A 21,585-nucleotide genomic window follows, 5' to 3' on the forward strand; every position below is an offset into this window, starting at 1 on the left:
CCCTGGGAGATGGAGGAAAGGCCAGAATCTTCTTGAGGAAGGACCCCACCCCAAACATCAGTGACTGACTGCAAAAGTGTGGAGGCTGGAAATGGAGAGGCAAGTAGGGGGAACAGAAGGGCAGTAAGCCTGGATAAAGGAGTGGGCTGAAGGGAGAAGCAAGTCATGGAAGGTCATCTTGGGCCAGCTCACCAAGGGTTTTGAATGCCAAATGGAGCAGCATGGATTTATGAAAGAGGAAATGAGGAGCCACCGGAGCATTTATAACTAGAAAGGAGGGAGGTGGTTACCCACGGGGAACCTCGGGAGCCCTTGCTTCTCATCTGCAGTTTTTAACCTGCCCAGTTGGGCTGAAAAAACCAACTAAGTGGTCTAAGAGATCTCAGATATATGGCTCAATATCCAGTAAGCCTCTCAATCAAGGGAATGATGCCTGCCCTGCAGGGGTTTACAGTCCAGTTCCATCTATGAGCACTAGCCCAGAATACTCAGTGCTTTTAAATCCACCGTACACATTTAGATCTATCCTAGTGACATCCCCAAACAGAGGCCCCTAGATTCTTTTTTGAGACTCAGGAATGTCCTGATGCTTTCTTTCTTCCATCCTCCTTGCCCCAAGAGACTCCCCAACCCTCCCAACCCTAACAATAACGGGGGAAGAGAGAGAAAGAGAGAGAGAGAGAGAGAGAGAGCGCAAAGGAAGGAGATCTCAGGGAGGGGTGGAGAAAAGGGTGGTTAGGTCTCCTACAGAAGGTGGGATATGAGCGGTATCTTCAACGATGTCTGGGAAGCCAGGAAGCAGGAGATAGAAAGGAGAGCATGGGAGACAGCCAAGGAAAAGGCATGGAGTTGGGAGATGTTTTAGGGCTCTCCAGAAGGCAAGTGTCTCTAGATTGTAGAGTAGGTGGCCAAGAATAAAATATGAGCAGACTGAAAGGGGCCAGATGATGATGGGTTTTACATGCCAAAGAGAGGGTTTTATATGTGATTCTAGAAGTAATGGGGAACCACTAAAGTCTTCTGAGTGGGGGGAGGGGTGACATGATCAGACCTGCTTTTTAGGAAGACCTCTTGGGAAACTCAATGGAGGATTGTTTGGACTGGGGAGAGACCCGAGGCAGGAAGACAAACCAGAAGGCTGTTGGAGTAGTCTATGGGGAAAATGGAGAGTGCCTATACCAGGGTGGTGACTGTGTGATTGGAGAACACACACACACACACACACACACACACACACACACACATACATACACACAGGATGACATAAAGGTAAACATGACAAGACTTAGCCACAGATTCTATATGTAAAAAGTTTCCCTAAGGTTAAAATGAAAGAGATGGACTTAAAGATCTTATAAGGTATTTTTCAACTGTGAAATACACTGGGGGAAAGAGAAAGAGAATTTGGAACCCAAATTTTTTTTTAAAAAAGTTAAAAATAAATAGAAAAAATTTTTAAGGAAAATAAATAAATAACTAAATTGCACTAGATGTGAAGCCATGAGACCCAGCTTCAGATTTCAGATTAGATACTTGCTAGCTGCATTAGCTATTTAACCTCTCGCAGCCTCGGTTTCTTCATCTGTCAGATAAGGATAATAATATATCCACTTCCTGTCTCACAGGGTTATTGTAAGGAAAATACTCACAAATGTCAATGAGGATGAAGATGTGGAAGCTATGAACTGCTGAAGCCATTTTTATTGGTCCATATACAAATTTCCCCCAAACTTTCAAATTTGAAATCATCCACAGCCCAGCTTCTCCAAGTCTCTGTCCCTCACAGGTTTCTGTCCACTCTACCTGCACCCCACCCCCACCCCTTGTTTTGGTGTCTGTGGGAATGATTGATGACCCTGAGAGTTAGAACGGTATAAATCCAGGTCTGCCACTGTTTTTAAAGTACTTGTCTTGGTGACATATTTGGTTGGTTTGGATGCTTGGATAGGAAATCAATCACCTGGCGTCCAGGACACACACCACCCCCTGAACTACGTTTTAATTTGCCAGTCTGTGGGTTCCGTGCACAAGTATTCATCTATATTTGTGTCAGGTGGGATTGCTTTTGTCTTCCTGTGCCTACTAATACATCCCTCTGTATATCTCTCTATTCAGCATTCTGCTTTCTGAGTATCAGCTTTAAAAATTAAATTGGGGTTGAAGCGATATTTTTTTAAATACATAAAGTCAACTTCCACCTGCCCACCTTCAGAGACAGTTCAAGTGGACCCATTTGCCTCTGGCCACCACTCCTGATTAGTGGTACAACTTCGATTCCATTTTTGGAATCAGTTTGGTTTTAGTGATATTGGACTATATTGGACTAAGCCAGCATTTCCATAATTTCCATTTTGGAATCCAAAAGAAGTAGTCAAACAAACACTAAATTTGGAGGGTGAAGATATGGATTCTAATCCACCTTTTGTCATTTATGAGCTATGTGACATTAGGTAAATCACTTCCTAATTGAAGGATTCAACTATACTCTCTGTAAAGAGAGGTGATTTGCTTGGATGCATTCTTAAACTTTTCAGTGTATCATAGGTCCCTTTGGTAGTCTAATGAACCCCATGGACCACTTCTTTTAAATGCATTCAGCAAAATACATAGGATTACAAAGTTGAAATACAGTCATCAAAATACTTTAAAAAACAGGTCACAGACCCCGGCTAAGAACTCCTGTCCAGAACGATCTCCAAGGTCCCTTCCAGCTAAAGCATTCAGTGTCTCTATGACTGGGTTTCTGAAATTCCATTCTGGAATTCAAGCTCTTTCCCTCTTTCCTTCTCACTCCTGCCCCAACTGAAGGCAGATGATCTGATTATATTTTCATGTTACAACTACATCTATGACCTATCTCCATATCATCCTTCCATCTAACTTAGAACAACCAGTAGCAAGAATTGAATTTGAGATGTTAGTGGATGAATAGAAGAATTTCAATGAGAAATAAATGAGAAACCATGACTTGGGAGGCTCTGGGTAAATTATAAGACTGGCTGCTTAACAGAAAGTGAGATTGTTATCTCACAAGGGTTGATGACACTTTGTTTTGGAATCATAGAAAGAGTGCTAGATGTGAAGTCAAGAGACCAGGTCCATAGCCTCTTCTGACTTGGTCCCTCTATGATGCGTTGTTCAGTCATTTTTCAATTGTATCCTGCTCTCTGAGACCCCATTTGGAGTTTTCTTGGAAAGGTGCTGGAGTGTTTGCCATTTCCTTCTCCCGATCATTTAACATATGAGGAAACTGAGATAAACAGGGCTAAATGATTTGTGCAGAGTCATACAGCTAGTAAGTGTCTGAGGCTGGATTTGAACTCAGAAAGATAAGCCTAACACTCCATCCAGTGTACTACCTTGCTGCCCTTTGGTGACCGAAGGCAAATTATTTGATCTCTCAGAGCTTCAGTTTCCTTAACTGACTACCACTGTAGCCAAGACAGCTTATGAAATACAAGCCAAGAAGCTGCTAGATCTAATTCATGAAAAACACAAACCAAAATCAAAGCACATGTGAATGGGCATAATAGTATTTATTTCATCAGCTCTACAAGGTGGTTATGAGGCTCAGACAACATAATGCACAGAAAGTCCTTTATGAACCTTAAGCCTTATAGAAATGTTGGTCATTGCCATCACCATCACCATCATCATCATCATCGTTTCTTTTGTTCTATCAGTGGGTCTTGTGGGTACTGTCTTCATTGATACGGATTGCCACCCACAGTTGCCTTTTCATCCTGTGCCCTTTTGCCCTTTTCTTCCCATAAGTCCTTGTGTTAATCACCCGCCTTGCCAGGGACTTTGCTCTGGGCTGGGTTGGTCATCCCTTGCTGCTCTCTTTACATGCTAGCCTGCTTCCTTTTCTGGGGGGACACTTGTCTCATGATTTCTTTTCTGGCATTCCTCACTGGCTAGCTGACCCCCGCCCCCCGCTCTGCCACCCACCTCTGTGTTACCCTTCGGATGTTCTACAATTTGAATTCTTTCAGACTTGTATTCTGCCATTGGCAGCCATGGGAGAAATGATTGTTGTTGTCCCATGGAGTATATGTAGGGGTCAGGCAGTCAACAAGCATTTATTAAGCACCTTCTATCTACTGCACACTGGAGATACAAAGGAAGGTGGTAGGTGGTGGGTCCCTTCTGTCTAGGAGTTCACAGTCTAAGGGGACAGATAACATGCTAACAACCACATGCAAAGAAGGTGTGAACAGGATAAATTGGAGACATTAGGTAGAGGGAAGGCACTACGATTAAGGAAATCTGGGAAAGGCTTTTACAGAAGGTGGGACTTTAGCTGAGTCTTGAAGGAAGCCAGTAATGACATCTGCCACTCAGATGTCCTCATCCCCCCTCGGATGTGACATTCAGGCAGCATTTAGCATGCATATGGCCCTGGTACCCTGAAACACAGGACTAAGAGGAAACAAACATCCCACATAACACTGATGTCCCTGGAGGAATTTTTGAACTATACAGTCAAATGATTCAGTAGAGAACTGACTTCTAACACCCCTTTTAGAGCTAAATGTGGGATCTTCCTATCCCACATCTTGTCCCACATTTAGTCTCATTTTTTCTGTTCAGATGCAACATTTTAGAGGACTGGGATGGGCATGGTCAGAAGCTCCCATCCAGTCAGCCATTCCACAAGTATTTTTTTCATCACCTCCTGTGCCAGGTCCTGTGGGGTTGGTGAGAGAGAAGACGTAGCTCCTGCATCCAAGAAGATTGTGTTCTAGTTGGAGAGCCAAGATCAGCACCTATGCCTGACAGTAGATAAATTACAATGAGTATGGCCATGCCAGTCGTTCAATAAACATTTACTCCTGTGCCAGGCACTAAGGATAGAAGTACAAGCACAATAATAATTTTAGTAGAATAATCATTTTTAAAAGACATTTCTTGCTTTCAAGGAGCTTACATTGGAAAGGAGGAAGCAGAAGCTGAAGGTTTTGGAGTAGAGAGATCATAGAGGGGCCATGAAAGGTTCAAGGAAGAGGAAGAGCTTGAGCCTGGGCCTTGAAGGCTGGGTAGGGTTTCAAAGGCATTGAGGAGAACAAGATATTCTTGAGCAGAACCGCAAGAACTGAGGCAGGTAATTTAGCAAACACTTGAGCATATCTTCTGTTCAAGGTCTTCTTTAGGCACTTCTAGAAGAAGTCCAGAGGACAGAGAGACATGGCAGATGAGGAATTAGGAAACAGTGGTAGGGCAGATAGTAAGGCCATCTGTCTCACTGGAAGGACTAGAGTGGGTGACTTCCTTCTCACCCAAGCTATGTGAGCACCCACACTGCCTGCATGGGTTCTGGGTAGCCCAGGGACAGAGGAACACAGGAAGAGAAGGCCTGAGGCCCTGTGCTTTGGCACTGGGTGGGGTTCCTAGCCTCATGGAAATCGTACTCTAATAGGGGAAATACTACAAATACATAAATAACCATCATGCATGGCAGGATGAGATAAGTGTCATAACAGAGGAACAAAGTGGTTTCCCTCCTCCCCACCCCTTCTCCCCCAAAACACACACGCACACATTGATAGTAACTCAAACCTCCCATAGTACCCTTGATCCTTCTCTACTCCATTTATCATGGCTGACCATGTATCATGGCCTATTCTAACAATTTATAGGGGATCTCTTCCCCCCTTCTAGACTGGAAGCTGTAGGAGGGTAGGGACATTGTCTTTTTCTACACTATGTTTCTCTCTCAGTGTCTCACACTGTGGGTCAATGGAATAAGTGGGGGGAATAAGTATTTAGAAAGTGCTTTCTGTGTGCCAGGTACTATTTCTGTACATGTATTATCTCATTTGATCCTCACAACAACCCTTCGAAGTAGGTATTATTATTACCATCCCATGTTACAGATGAGGAAACTGAGGCAGACTAGTAAAGTGACTTGTCCAGGGTCACATAGTTAGTAAGTGTCAGAGGCTTGATTTGAACTCAGGTCTTCTTGACTCCAAGCTTAGCCTACTATCAACTGTACCACACAGCTGCCTCTAGATTTGGAACCTAGTCCGAACTTAACTAACTGTGTGAATTTAGTCAGGTGGCCTTTTCCCCTTGGGCCTGAGGAGGGGAATTAGGCTACATAACCTGTAGCACAGCTTTAAGAATCTCTGGTTCTCTGACATATAGCAGCCTATCCTCACCTACCATCCCTGTGTGTGAGGGAATATCAGCTTGAAGCGTTGAGGTTTGAGGACAGAAACATGCCTCAAGAGAGCATTAGTGAGTAACAGTGGTTTCCGGAAATCCCATGCTAAGAGAGGCTTACACCCCCTGTGACCAGTTCCCAGGAGGCCTGTGTTACTAGTACCAGTTCTTGGGGGTGGAGAGGTGGGGAGGCTTGTGTTCTTGGCCTCCAGGGGGATTCTCAGAAGCTGATGTTGTCCTTACTGCTACCTTCTGTCTCTTCTTGGGTCCATTAAGAATGGGAGTGATGAGACTGCTCAGTCTAGGAGTGTGTGTGTGTGTGTGTGTGTGTGTGTGTGTGTGTGTGTGTGTGTGTGTGTGTGTGTGAGAGAGAGAGAGAGAGAGAGAGAGAGAGAGAGAGAGAGAGAGAGAGAGAGAGAGAGAGAGAGAGAGAGAGAGAGAGAGAGAGAGAGAGAGAGAGAGATTGTGTTTGGGCTGTATGTGGCCCATGATTAAGCATCTAGCCACTCAGCTGCCTCTGGCTGCTTGTCCCTTGAATGGGGGTGGGGTAGAGGTAGAGATTCGGCTCCCAACCAGGACCCCTCTTCCCCTGACCCCCACCCCTGTAAGCCATCCTCAAACCCCTATAATCGGGCAGCCTGGAACGAGGCATTGCATTTCAGTGTAGAATTGTCTGCTGGCTCCTTCAGCCAGCCCCCTCCCCACCATACATACCCCTTCTCCCCTTCCTGAGCTCCCCCTCCCCCCTCCTGAGCTCCCTCCCTTCCTCCCCTGCAGACGGTTTTCCTGACAGAGGCTGACAAGAGCCATTTCCAAGATGGATTGATTCAATTTAGCACAAATTTTTGCTGGATTTGGTGACGTATGGCACCCCTGTTGGCACTGCACTGACTGTGCCTCCCCAGTGCTGCGGGTTTATGAGACCCTGCGTACCACCCAGCAGTCCGAGCAGGCCGGGCTGGCTGTGCACACACAGAGAAACCTTTAACTCAGCACCTGGCTGGCCATTTTCTGATCTTCCCTGCCTTCACCCGGGCTTGGCCCTTCTCGGGCTCCCCCTCCCTGCTTCCCTTCCCCCTCTTCTCTTTTGTAAGGGCAGCTGAGGGAGAACATTCGAGCAGCCCCTGCGAGCAGAGAACCTGATGAGCCAGTTTGATATTGTGCTCTAGGGGCTGAATTTCAATTTTATTCCCAGCAGCAAAGTTTTGCCAATGCTGTAGATGCCACTCCGGGAGAACCTGAGCTAAAGACTTCTCCCCTCTGGGCTGGTAAATTCTTCATGTGGGGAACAATTCCAGGCGGGCAAGCTTGGAAAGGACCCTCTCCCACCCCCTTGCCACTATGAGCCCTGCCCCCTGATGCAGAACTGAGAAGCAGCAGCCACAGCCTGAATGGGGCTGTATGTACCACACTCGCCCACATCTGTACCCAGTACACACAGCTGGTGACCTCTCTCCTTTTCTGCCACTGGGCATGCAGGGGTATAACTTGGGTTCTGAAACCCCAGCTTAGGGAAGGGGTTACCCTTGGTGCCTGAGGCTGGTGAAAACAGAGAGGGGTGGGTGGAGGTAAGGTAGAGGAGGAAGCCTTATCAGGAAGGCAGCCTCACAGTTTGGCCTTAGTAACATGGCAGAGGTAAATGTTCAGACTGGTGGGAGGAGGTTTTCCTCCTCCATTCTTTTCTCTTGGATTCCATCTCTCCCTAGCTTCTGCCCTCCCTACCCAAGTGAAGGTGGCATGGGGGAGGTTTTTCCCTTATGGATCTCATAGGACAGAGCCAGAATAGGAGGGATGGGAGTGGGGAGGGGGGAGTTGGGGAGGAGAAGAGAGCTCCTATGAAGTTAGTATAGTGGGAAGACGCCCTGGGTTCTCTTCCTGGTTCATTCCCTGGCTAGCAGTGTGACTGTGAGGCCAGTGATTTTGCCCTTTTGGATTGTAATCCTCTCCTTCATAAAAATAAAGGGATTGGTTGATAACCTGGCATCTGTGAACTTGTTTTTAAAGTATCTTTATGGCTAACACTCCAATATAATTGGCTTCCTTTGTAATCCTGTGTATTTTATTTTATGCATTTAAAAGAATTATTCTGAGAAGGGATCCACAGGCCTTCAAAGGAATCCAGTACACAAAGAAAGGTTAAGGACCCTTGGACTCTATGGTCTGTTAGGCCCTTTCTGGTTCTAATAGTTTATAATCCAAGGTTCCTTCTAATTCCAGCATTTTGTATTTTATGTTCTAGCAATCTATGTTCTAAGATCCCTTCTGTGTTCCTCTCTGACATTCTGTGTTCTAAGGGCCCTCCTAGATCTGACATTGCTATGATGTCTGTAAGCTTGCTTGGCCCAAAAGCAATGACAGTGATAGGATTCAAAGCTGCAGAGAGAGGGACTTGGCAGTCATGGAAGAGCTAGTGTGAGAGGGATGGAGGTTATGAAGATAAGCTCTGCCTGTGGTTCGGGGAAGGAAAGGAAGCCAGGGGAGAAAGATAGGGAGGGAGTTGGTAAAATGGCTCCCATACAACGAGGCTGAGAGGCCAAGCCAGGGCCCCTCTGTGGCTGCTTCCTGATTGCAGTAACTGTAGAGTGCATGAATTGGGTGCTAGCTAAGCATTAGCAGTGCATTAAAGCAGGCCTCTTTCTCATCCTTCAGGGGTCAAAGACTGGGGGGCCATGAAAAATACCCTGGACTTGGAAATTAAGAGTTGGGGTTCAGTCCCAGCTCCCACCTTGGGCACATCATTTTAGCCTGGTACAATGAATGGTACATGGTGATATCATTTTGGTTCCCTTTGAGAATGAAGGACAACATCCAACTCACCAATGGCTTGTTATAATGAAAAGTGCACTTGATTTGAGTAGAGAGGTGCAGGGTCTGAATTCTGGCCATAGGCTTTCTTCCCCAGTCTTCCAGAGGGGCCTAAGACACATAAAAGGTTAATAACCCTTTGACTAGATCACCTATAATAGCATAGCACAGCACTGTTATGATCTGAGGATCTCTTCAGGTCCTTTGCAGGTCTAAGATCTGTAAGAAACAGTAGTCAACAAAGTCAGGAAAACACTGACTAGCTTTGTGACCCTGGGCAAGTAATTTAACCAAGCTCTGTGCTCAGTTTCCTCATTTGTAAACTGTATAGGTTGCACTCAGTGGTCTCTAAGGTCCTTTCAAGTTTGTTGATCCTGTCATTTTAGGAAACTGAGGGCCAGCCTGGCATTTCAGATCAAAATCAAGGAGAGATGCTCAGGTCTGGGCTGAGTTCTTAGAGCCACATGTTTGGAAGGCGATTAAGCAGAGTCACAGAACAGAGCTGGAAGTCAGAGGATTCCTGGGGAAGAAAGGGTGGATAGAGACACTAGCAGCCCAGGTCTATGGACTGGGGGGAGTGGCCCATGGTGGGAGGGATGTGGCTGATGGGGGAAGATTGCCAGGGCCTAGAAATGGGAGTCCAGGTTTCCCATCCACGTCAGGAGACCTTTCCGACTTGAGTCCTTGTAGCTGCAAATTGCCGACGTGGGTGCTTTTGCGTTCCTTTACCTCTCCCAGTCAGCAGTCTGTCTGTGTGGCTGAAACTCGGAGCTTCAAAGTGTTGATGTGCTAATCCAACACCCTCCCTGTTATTTTTTCAGGGATGTTTTTGATATCTATGGTGTTTTCTTCCTTCTCTTTTGAGGCAAATGGCGGATTGATTGCTTTTCATCTCTCACTTTGAATAGCTGTAAGAGCTACTTTATATAAACATCAATTACAGGCACGTAATAAATTAAGGGTCCCTTCCACCAAACCCATTAGAGTCCACTCTGATATCAAAGCAGTCCCATCACACCAGGGTTGGGGGGAGGGGGGAAATGTCTTATTAGCCTGGAGATTGTTAGCAGAGACACAAAACTGATTTCATTGCATATCTGTTGCAAGGGCTTGGGGTGGGGCACTAGGAGATTACAGAGAGACCAGCAACCTCCCCTACTTCCAGAGAATAGAAAGGATACATCATGGACCCATAAAATCAGTCGCAGGTTGGAGCCTATGGGGCCTTAGAAGGCACCTTACAGATGAACCAGTCTCAAAAAACTGAGATCTAGAATAAGGAAGGGATTTGCCCAAGGTCAGGCAGGTAGCCAGTAATGGCGGCCATGTAATGTATAAACCACTTGGCTTTGGTTAAAGGAGCCTGTGTGTGATACAGAATCCTAGGGCTATTTCTACTCCTCTTCCCCTTCCTCCTCAAAGCTAACCTGACCTTTGATATCTACCTTCGGAGTTTCTGAATCTTTTTCCCTGTGACCCATCCACACTAGAGTGAGATATGACCAGAATTCAGTTTCCCATCTCAATTTGCACTTACTAGCCTTGTGATCCTTAGAGAAGTGATTTCCTAAATCTGGGCCGTATGTGTAAAATAAGAGAGTTGAACTAGGATTATAGACTTAGAGTAGGAAGGGACCTTAGAAGTCATGAAATTCAGTGCCTTCATTTTACAGATGTAAAAGCTCACAGAGGTTATGGTCACACTTCAAGGTGACCTTGAACAAGCACTTAAGCATTGCCTGCCTCAGTTTCCTAAACTGTAAAAATAGGCTTCATAATAGCACCTTACCTCACCAAGTTGTTGTGAAGACCAAACTCAATAATATTTGTAAAAAGGTGAAGTCAGGGGTCACCCAGCTAATAAGTTTTCAAGGTTGGGTTTTGAATTAAATTCTTTTTGACTCTAGGTCCAGTACATTCAAAGGAATATTCTAGAATACAGAGCTAAATTACCTTTTTTTGTATTTCTACTCTTATAGGCATTCTCTTCTCTCTCTCTCCCTCTCCCCTTAGTGCCTAAAGTTCAAGGAGTCATCCACCTTTTAAATCCTGCCATGCAAAATTAGGTGTGTGGGGAAAGCAGTTGGAATTGCAGGAAATATATCATATTTGAAGTCAGAAGAATCAGGTCTGAATCCTAGCTCTCCCTAGGCTTTCCTAAGTTAGAACCACAAAGCTAAAGCCCTAACATAACACATCAGCAGGAGGTAACCAAATACTAGCCAGACCAGATGGCAACCCTAGTTCTAATGGTTCCTAAGCTTGAGACTGTGGCCAGGTTCCTAGTGTCATAGGTTTTAAGCAGGAATTTAAAATCATAGATTTTAAGCAGAATCTAAGAATCCACATTCCCCATTTTACAGATGAGAAAACTGAAGCAGAAAGATTAAATGATTTGCTCATGGTAACTAGGAAAGTGTCCAAGGCAGAAGTTGAACTCTGATCTACCTGACTCCAAGTCCAAGTTGCCCTCTTGAGACCTGAAACTACATTTCAGTTTCTTCATCTGTAGAATGAGAATCATAATACAGACCCTACTTGCCTCACAAGGTTCTTTGGAAAAAAGGGGCTTTGTCAATCATTCAGTCAATCAATCCACACTTAGTATGTGTCTAAAATGTGCCCAGTGCTATTCAAGGTACTGGGGGTATAAATATGGAATTGAGACATGGGGTGGGGCTGGAGGGTAGGAAATAACCTCATCTTCTCTAAGTGTAGACAAGAGACAAGATCATTTGGTAGAGGGAGAGAGACACTGGGAGATGAGGAGATTCTGAAAGGTGTCTTGTAGAAGGTGGTGGTTGGGCTGACCCTTGAAAGAAACTCAGTCTTTCTGGGGGCAGAGGTAAGGAAAAAGTACATTACAAGCATGGAGGATAGCCAGTGTGAGTCATGGAGATGGGGAACTGAGTGCCCCCTATGAGGGCCAGCAAGACCAGTGTTGTTGGGTTGTAGAAAGTGGGAAAGGGTGTAATAAGTCTGGAAAGGTAGGTGGAGGCCAGACTGTGAAGGGCTTTAAACACCAAACAGAGGATTCTACACTTGGTCCTGGAAGTAAAAGGGAGTCACTGGAATTTATCGATCTGGGGAGTGACATGCTCAGACTTGGACTTTAGGAAAATCAATCCATCGGCTGTGTGGAAGGTAGATTGGAGAGGAGCAAGAATTGAGATCAGGGAAACCAGGGTCTTGTAAGAGGCTGAGGCAGGAGATTCCTTAGGAGGCTATTGCTGTAGTCCAAGGAAGAGATGAAGAAAGCCAGCCTAGGTTGGTGGCTATGGGGGTAGGGAGAGCAGAATAGATGCAAGAGGAATGAAAAGACTTGGCAACGTATCAGAGATGTGGAAGCAGCTGTGACAAAGAGGTTGTAAACCTAGGTAACTACAAGAATGGGGTGCTCCCAATAGTAATCAGGAAAGTGAAAGAGGGGTGAGTTTAGGGGGAAAGATGGCGACTTCTGGATTGGACTTAGTGAGTTTGAGATATTTATGGGACATCCAGGAGGAAGTTGATCATGTGGGGTTAAAATTCAGGAGAGAGACTAGGACTGGAAATGTAGATCAGGAAGTTGTTTGTATAGTGATCATAATTAAACCCATGGCAGCTGATAAAGTCACCAAATAAGAGAGGGTAGAGAGAGAAGAGAGGTGGCTAGGAGGTGAAGTGGATAGAGTACTGGGCTGGGAGCCAGAAAGACCTGAATTCAAATCTGGCCTCAGACACTTCCTAGCTGTATAACCCTGGGCAAATCACTTAACACTGTTTGCCTCAGTTTCTTCTTTTGTTAAATGAGTTGGAGAAGGAAATGTCAAATTACTCCAGTATCTTTGCCAAGAAAACCCCAAATGGTTGCTCTGTGAAAGGGCAAAGGAAGCTGAGGGATGATCAGACAGGCACAAGGAGGATCAAGAAAGGGTAGTTGGTATAGGGAAAACCCAAAGGAAGGATCTGTATGAGTGTGGCCTCTTATAGTGGGACTTTTCTGTTCCTTTATGATGGGGATTGGCAGAGTGTAGAAGGCATGCTTGCTCATGGTGGCATGAGAAGTCATTATGTTTTAGAGCTAGTAGGGACCTTGGAGGTCATCTGGTCATAAGGTCATAGATTTAGCCAGTCCGTGGGAAAACTACTCTCCCATCACCCACAGGACTTAAGTGATTTGCCCAGGGTCACACAGGTAGTGAATTGGAGAGCTGAGATTCAAACCTAAGCTGTCCACACTCCCAAATGTAGTATTTAGAACAAAATGGCTGACCCAAGAGATATCATCTTTGGCATCTCCTTTCTACCCTCCACCCCACCTTCTTGACAGCAAAGGGATTGAATAAATGATTTGGCACACTTCCTCCAAGAGGTTGCCAAACTCTGTTTTACACATATGCACACACATACACACACACACACACATACACAAACATACACACACACACATACACACACACTACATATGCATACACAGGATTTATGTATCCCATTGTTCATGTGAAAAAAAGAAAGATACTGTTGCCAAAATGTATTATAAAGATTTCTAGAGTCCAGAAGACTCCCCAAGAGTCATGAATCCATCTGTCCCCACTCCCACCCTTAGCTGATATATTTTATTTTTGCTTCCCTCCCCTCAACCCCAAGTAAGTTTAGTTCAGGCTGGAAAGACTGGGAAGGTGCTCTCCAGACTTGTATGTGGTCACCAAGGTTTAACGGCTCTCCCTTTTTCCCTGTCCCCTCTTCTTTCCTCCCAAGGTTAAGACACCTTCCAATTTCAAGTTAGGTCAACATCCTCTTCTTCTGGTCCAGCCACCCTCCTTGAACTGACCCTTGTTATGAGCAGGGGAGGAAGAGGGATGTAGGCTAAAGGCTCAGGCCCTAGTAAGATTGGAGTGATCCTTGGCCCAGGGCCTAAGCCAAGACTTCCTGTCTGAACCTGCAGGGAAGGGAGCCCGGGAGTGGAAGGCCTAAGCCCCTGAGCTGCAGCTTCTTGGGAGAGCCCTGAAGGAGAGGGGAAAGCCCCCCTGCTCTGATAGCTTCCTCCCCATAGACTCAGATCATCCTTGAGAGTAAAGTGCTATGCCTGTTAGGGGAATGGAGGGGTGAAACAGTCTCTAGATGGGGCCTCAGGATGGGCTTGTCACTAACTGGCTTAGGGACTTAGAGAAAGTCATTTCACTTCTCTGGTGTTCAGTTTCCCCATCTATACTTGTAGACTAGGGCCTCACCAAAGTCTCTTCCAACCCATGTGGTCTATGATTCTGAGGCTGTTTCCTCTATGTTGATCATGTCCAATTATTCCCATTTATATCTCGTTTGTAGATAGTTGGTTTTGTGTTCTCTCCTCCATTATATTATGAGCTCCTTATGACCAGGGACTTTTTTCCCTTTTCTTTGTATCCCCATCCCTTGGCACATAGTGGGTACATAGCAAATGCTTATTGACTAACAGACATTCCAGCTTTTTTTAATGATTTTTTTCCTGCTTGAAGTGGGTTTCCTTTCCCTCTCTCTGTCCCCTTCCATGTCATTCTCATCCCACTCCCTGGATTTCTCCAGACCTGAGTGGAGAGGCTGAACCCACAACCCTCGGGCACACAGCTGATGGCCAGAAGAGTCTCATTTAGCTGTGATTCCAGGATCTCTATAAGGTCAAGCATAGAGCCATCAGCAGTTTAAAACAAAACAAAACCCACACACAACAACAACAACAACTGTTGCTTTTAGCTTCTGAACTTCTAGGTCATCCTGAGACTGCAGATCATTTTTTGAAAGTGGCCAAGTAGGAATGGGAGGGGGAGGGGAGAAGCAGGTAAAGCAAGGCCTAGCAGCTATGGAAGGGTTTGAAGTGGATTTTTATTTTATCTTGATTTATTAAATTTGGCCTTTTGCTTTTTTTAGGAGTTGAGGTTGAAGTAGGAATTAGACGGTTTTGTGGCCTGCCAGGAGATAGCTTGGAGGAGGAAGGAGAGAAAGAGAGCAAGCTTCCTCCAGGAGCCTTCTGGGGGCTCTCTATTCAGACAAATGGAGAACTAGGTATAGCAGGAACTTTTGTAGGGGGTGAAGGTGGGAGGGATGCAGGGGGACAATTAGGGAAGGAGGTAGCAGACTGCTCTAGGGAGAGAGAGGGCTGGTGATAGAGAACACAAGTCTTCAGATGCCCTAGGGAAAGCAAGAGGGATGTTTTCTTAATGACAGCTTTTTCTCTGATGGTTTCCAGGGAAATGGGAAGGCTCAGAAGGCCAGCAATGACTTCCCTGAACCAGCAGAGTCTTCCTATCATTTTCTTAGCACATCCTATGGGGGGTGGGGACCCTCACCAGCCACCCCTTCCAAACTCTGCAACCTTTGATGCCTTTCCTTAAAGAAGCAACCAAGAGCAGTGGGAAAAGCATTGACTTTGGAGTCAGAAGTGGGTTCTAATTCTAACCTCTGCTAGCTGTCTGAGTGATCCTGGGGAAGGCCCCAAATTTTTTTGAGCTTCTGTTTTTCCATCTGTAAAAGAGGGGAGTATTTACCCTTGTACCATCTACTTTACAAAGTTGTGGTAAGGAAATTACTTGGCAAAGCTTAAAGCAGTATCAGCCCTGGTCATTATTAGTGGTGATATCTGATTTGGGCTTTGAAGGATGGGAAATAGGAATCATCTTCATTAGAGCTAACATTTATTTGTACGTTGTTTTAAGGTTACCAAAAGTGCTGTGCAAAATTATCGCAGTTGATCCTTACAACAACCCCTCCCCACCCTCACCCCCACCATGAGCTTGGTGCTGTTATTATTCCCTTTTTACAGATGAGGAAACTGAGTCTCAAAAAAGTTAAGGGACTTGCCAGGGATCTTTCAGCTAGGAAGTGTCTGAAGCAGTATTTGGACTCAAGGTTGGTACTCTATCCACTGTGCCAACCTTGATGTCTGGAATTGTCCCTGGGAGCTGGGGATGGGGGATGGAGGGAGCTGGCAGAAATTCTGGCACAGGGAAAATCATCAAGATAGGTAATGTGGTAGTAAAGCATGGGGGCATTTCTGGAGAACATCAGCCAGATGAGCATTCATTAATAAGCACCTACATTTCAGGTGTCCCTCCTCTGTACCTGGTGCCCTTCTTAAACTGGGGATCCCATAAGAGAAACCAATATTCTAGCTATGATCTGACCAGTTTATGGGACAGGAGGAGCATCAGCTCCCTCCCCCCAGGTCCCTCACTTCTCACAATGAAACCTAACACGGAAATAGCTTTTGAGGGCTGCCCTATCACACTACTGACTCATTCAACTTACAGTCCACTAAGACCCTCCAGATCTCTTTCAAGATGAACCCCCGGTAGTTACACACCTGTACCAGCACCTATTCCATGGCACATGACCAGGGCCATCTCTTCTTCTGTAATACCATGATATTTTAAAACCTGGGGAGGGGGAAAGAAAGGGCAAGGGAGGTACCAACCAGCCTGATATTTCCCCCACCCCGCCCCCAACCAGCAATTCATCCTTCTTGTCATTTTCTCTCCTGAGTATTCTTTCTCTCTTTCTTTTTTTTTCTTCCCTGGGAAGGTTTTTATCTTCCCAGCAAAGAATCTTCCAGTCGGGCATTTCATTTCTGGTCTTGGGAGAGAGTGACATTTACATATTAATATTTTCTAAGGGAACTGAGTGCATTGCGGTACAAGTGTCTGCATTGTGGCCGCACATAATGTAAGTGAGATAAAGTGCCGGCCTCCGCTATGAATAACTGCAAATGGAAGCCCATGTGGCCGTAAAAGCCTTCACATTTGCCCTGTCAGCATGTGGTACATCGCCCAAACAACAGCTCACGCTTCCCTTCCACCACCACCCCCTCCTCCTAAGGTTTATCTCCTCTTGCAGAGGACACGCTCTTTGTGAGCTGACTGTCGCTTTCTGCTGTTCCCTTGTCCCTGTCTGTTGGCCTCCCCCATCCAGGCCCCAGGAATGATGCTCTGGGCCCCAAATGCTCTGACAGACGCTATTAGTGTGAAGCAGAACGCATCTCCTGGATGCCAGTTAGATTTATCTCCCCCTTGCAGAGACCACTGGTTATCAGGCTACCTAGCCACTCTGCTCACCTCACCCCTGGTCATTGACTTCTGCTGATCTTTCTGATTTGGCACAGATGGCACTCAGGATTTCGAGTCAGAAGAACCTGGGTTGGAATCTCAGCTGGCTTACTCACTACCTGCATGACTGAAGGCAATCCTTCCCCTCCTCTGGGTCTCTGCTTCTCTTGCTTTGTAAAAGAAGGTATTGGCAACTAGGTCACAGGATCATAGATTTAGAACTGAAAAGGACCTTAGAGTCTAGCCCCTTCATTTTACAGAGGAGGAAACTGAGGCATGGAGGACTTAAATGATTTCTCCAGGATTGTACTTCTAGTCTGAGGTCTTTCTAACTCCAAGTCCAGAATTCTCTCCATGCCAAAGTCCCTTCCAGCTCTAAATTCTGGATTCCTGTGGAGGAGTGAGAGAAGATGAGTGAGCCTGGGGAGGCAGAGTCTAAGGGGGAACCATGAGAGATTCAGATGAAGCAGAAAACATTGAGAGGTAGAAGTAGCACCTCTTCCAGTTTGATGGGACAAGTTTTCAAGGCTGAGCCTGGAGAGGAATTAGGTCTTATGAACCAATTCTGTTTCCTCTGGAGCCCCAAAGAAGAAATCTCAGGAAGGTGAAATAGACCTTAGCCAGCTTTGCCAGTCTTTCCATTGTGATGTCTTCATGGCTCAGGGGTCCATGTTTTCAGAGGTGTTCCTTTAATTGTGCCAAGTTCTGACCCCACTATAATGATCTTTTTCAAATATGGAGGCTGAGAAAGCCTCCTCCCCCATCAGCCAACATTCTGGTAATGAGAATCTTTGCACTTAATTAGGCTGGTCTTTGGCTGACTTGCCTACAGTCCATTGACCAGGGTATTTTCAAAGCCTTTCTATCTTGAGAGGCTGTGCCAAAGCTTCAAGGACCCTGTGGTTACAACTTCATGAACTTGGAATAGGCTGATCTGACAGGTAGTGAGTTTTCCACCCCTGGATGCTCCTATGTTAAGGCTGTTGTAGAGAAGGAAACTCAAGAGACGTCCCAGTGGTACAGTGAACAGAGTGCTGGGCTGGCAGTCAGGAAGACCTGTGTTCAGATCTTACCTCTCATGTTTATAAACAGTGTCACGAAGTCACTTTAACCTCTGTTTCCTCATCTGTAAAATGAGGAGGTTGGACTCAATGACCTCTAAGCTCCCTTCTGGATCTAAATCTATAATTCTACAAGATTGCAATAGACTGGGGCAGTTAGGTGGCATTGTGGATAGAGCACTGGGCCTGGAGTCAGGAGGACCTGAATTCAAATTCAGCCTTAAACACTTACTACCTGTGTGACCCTGGGTAAGTCACTTAAACCTGTTTCCCTCAAAACTTTGCCTCAAAAAGAAAAAAAAAAAGAGTGCAATAGACTAGGCTAGATGACCTTTAAATTTTTTTTTAAGCTAACAAGTTTCTATTTCCAGGATGGGACTGAGAGCTGGGAGCAAGACCTGAGGTCATTTTATCCACCCACATCATTTTATAGGGGAAGGGACTGAGCCTGTAAGTGATTTGCCCAAGTAATCAAGGAGCAGAGCTGGGATTCCAACCCAAGTCCTGCTTCCAAATTCAGTATTCTTACTACCCTCCACAGTCTTCAGCCCCTACTTCCTCCTGGTATAGGTTTAGGGCCTTTTTATCCCATACCATGAGGGTTATAAGAATTGGATAATCAACAACAGTCAGGCAATGAGAAGTACGGGGGCTCTTAGAGGGGTTTCCTATCCTGTCAGAGACTTCTGCTGTAGGCTGGGTGATTCAGTGTGTGTCTTGGAGGACTGAATTGAGTGTATGGGAGAGGAGGAACTTTGTCTTCCTTGCGCTGAATTATTGGGACCTGGCCCAGGACAGGAAGCCACATGGGGGTGGCGTTCCAGATTTCCTTACCCAAGGCTGACAGTTGATAAGGGGCCCCAGAAAAGAGGAAGATGAGACTTCCCCCCCCCCCCTCAGCCTTGGGCTCCTCAGCCTTGGGCTAAGGGGATCTATATTAGGTCCCTCCCAACTCTGACTTGCCAGGATTCTGTGACTTAAGTGGTCCCTCATGACCTTCCAGCCCCCCTATTCTCTGAGTCGCTGCTAAGGGAGAGGCATGTCCTTACCCTCCAGAAGAAATCTTCTTTCTGTCAGGGACATCTTCTCTCCATCGCCCTCTCTCACTCCCCTTTTCTGCTGGTTTCCAAGCCTGTATCTCAGTCCCTCTCATTGCTTGCCAGGGAATATGAGCCATGTGGGATTTGCAGAGATGTTCCCTCAAGGGAGAATACTTGGAGAGGAGGGGCAGTGACCTAGCTGGAGGACCAGAGGACAGAGGGAGGCCTGTCTTCATGGGCCTCTGTAACTGGTGCCCCAGCACCTTTGCTGCAACTTGGCAAAGAGACCAGTCTGACAGGTCTTTGGATGCCTCCAGCCGGGAGGCCCCTGGGTCAGCCTATTCTAGGATGGGAGACCTCTTTGGAGAAGGGTCTGATAGTGCTGTTAGCCTCTGTCAGGAGGCTTATGTAGGGGTGAATGGAACCAGTATTGCAGGGCAGTAACTCAGGAGGGACCTTATCCCTGGCAGTCGTCAGATCCAGAGAGCCCCCCTCTAGTATGAAGTGACCACAGCCTCTTGTTACAAAAGGGCTTGAGAGCTCTTCCCTGTTTGTGCTTGCTCAGCCAGGACAGGAAGGTCAGCAGGTCTGGTGCCTGAGATCACCAGGCTCCTCACCCAGGGGCAGGTCAGGAAAAACAGGAAGCTATAAAAGCAAGGGTGAGACCAAGCAACTGCCAGGAAGGAGAGGATCAGGGCCTTGGAACTAGGGAGGATCTTAGACCAATACCTTTACTTTGCAGATGAGGAAACTGAGGCCTCAGAAAGATATAAACCGAGTCAGTAAGATAGTAAGTGGCAGAGTGGGGATTTGAACTCAGGACTCATGACTAAGTTCAGCACTCCCAAATTCATTTGTCTTTTTGCCGCTACCAAGATCATAGAATTTGGAATTTCAGGGTGGGAAGGGGGGCCTTAGAGATCATCCAATCCAGGAATTCTTACTATAGGGTCCCAACTAGAATAAATTTCAGGGGATGGGGGAAGTCTGTGAACTTGTATTTAGATCACAGTGTACTCTTGTCCAGGAGAATTGGTGTTTTAGGCATATCTTGCTCTCTCTCCTCTGCTCTCCTCTCCTCTCCTTTCTTCTCTCTCTTACTGGAGACTGAATTTTCCAGGACTGAGAGGAGCTTCTATTAAAGATATTTCAGAAGCAGGTTGGGAAAGTTCATCCCTACATCGATGCCTTTGCCACAGTCATTGGCAGTGTAGTGCAGGAAGTAGAGTCCAGAAGACCTGGGGTTTGAATCCTGCCAAAGATGTTTTTTGACTGTATATCTTTGGTCGAGTCCTTTAACCTCTTGCAGCCTCAGTTTTCTCATCTGTAAAAAGGAGACAGCAATACTAACAATAATGGCATGTACCTCACAGGGCAGTCATAAAGAATCAGTGAGATACTCTTTGTAAACTGTAAAGTGCCACGTAAATGTTAGCTATTTATTATTGTTGCTGTTTCCATGATGCTTTGAAGTTAAAGTCCATAGCTTTAGAGCTGAATGACTCTAAGAATCCATTTAATCAGTCTGCCTGGAAGAATCTGAGCCCAAAAGAAGTGTGCCCACAGTCACATAGTTTGTAACATTTAAGAGGAAGGATTTGAACCCTGGCCATTTGAGACTTCAACCCTTCTAAATTTCCTTACATCAGGTACAGCAGTCTATTCACATGGTCACCTAAATTCACACTAAAGTAGAAGTGTCTAATAGCAGATTCTCTCCAGAAAGTAGGTTTTGCTGATGAAAGAATAAGATGTTACCAGGTACCAAAAGACAAGAAGAGGAACCAAAGGAGGGAACCAAAGGGTTTGGGTGGGCCTTCGTCGCCAACAACCCTGTGAAGTCAGTAACGCAAGCACTGGCAGGTCCTTTTTAGAGATGAGAAAAACTGAGGCTCAGAAGGGTTAATAGACTTGCTCATGGCTCTTCAGTACCAGAGGCAGGGTTGTGACAGGGCCTGCTCATGCCCAGCCTGGCATTTTTTCCACCACATGCCTGACTGGAAGCTGCTCCCATGCCAAAGCCAGCCCTTTGAAAGGGGCAGCAGTTCCCCTTCCTAGCGCTCCCATCGCCTTGCTTCTGAAGCATCTGCCTGGCCCCATGTTGCCTCAGTTTCCTCTGCCTATAAATGTGCAATTATTTTGGCCCTGCTACTTCAGGAGCCCAGAAGGGTTTTAAGATCCTGGCGTGCTGAATTCTTTAGTAGCACAAAGCAGGCAGATAATTACTTGCGCCACCTGGGAACTGGGCATTGCTAACAAGTCTGAGTGACGCCACTGGCGAGCAGATTCAGGCACGGAAGCTGTGGGAAGTGAGGTTCTCCCCTTCAGAAGAAATATGTCTGGGAGCTAGCATTTTAAGGAGCCCCCTTGGAAAGAGATTGGTAGGAATTAGAAGAATTCCCCTGGAGGAAGCCTTTATTAACACTGGCTTCTCCGTTTTCCCACTTGGAAGGC

The 21,585-nt window shown here is 46.0% G+C and overlaps 1 protein-coding gene and 1 long non-coding RNA gene across 5 annotated transcripts in view; one reads left to right on the forward strand and one right to left on the reverse strand.

Annotated features, from left to right (window-relative positions):
* The window catches only part of GSE1 (Gse1 coiled-coil protein), a 795,746-nt gene that overhangs the window by 555,423 nt on the left and 218,738 nt on the right, over nucleotides 1–21,585 (forward strand). The gene's annotated exons all lie outside the window — the stretch shown is intronic.
* On the reverse strand, nucleotides 3,518–21,136 carry LOC140521316 (uncharacterized). The gene is made up of 3 exons (XR_011972874.1): nucleotides 19,141–21,136; nucleotides 8,986–9,084; nucleotides 3,518–4,775 (listed from the first exon to the last, which is right to left on the reverse strand). It is a non-coding gene; the product is annotated as an uncharacterized lncRNA (long non-coding RNA).

This window comes from Notamacropus eugenii, chromosome 1 (assembly GCF_028372415.1).
Source record: "Notamacropus eugenii isolate mMacEug1 chromosome 1, mMacEug1.pri_v2, whole genome shotgun sequence".
Taxonomy (NCBI): domain Eukaryota; kingdom Metazoa; phylum Chordata; class Mammalia; order Diprotodontia; family Macropodidae; genus Notamacropus; species Notamacropus eugenii.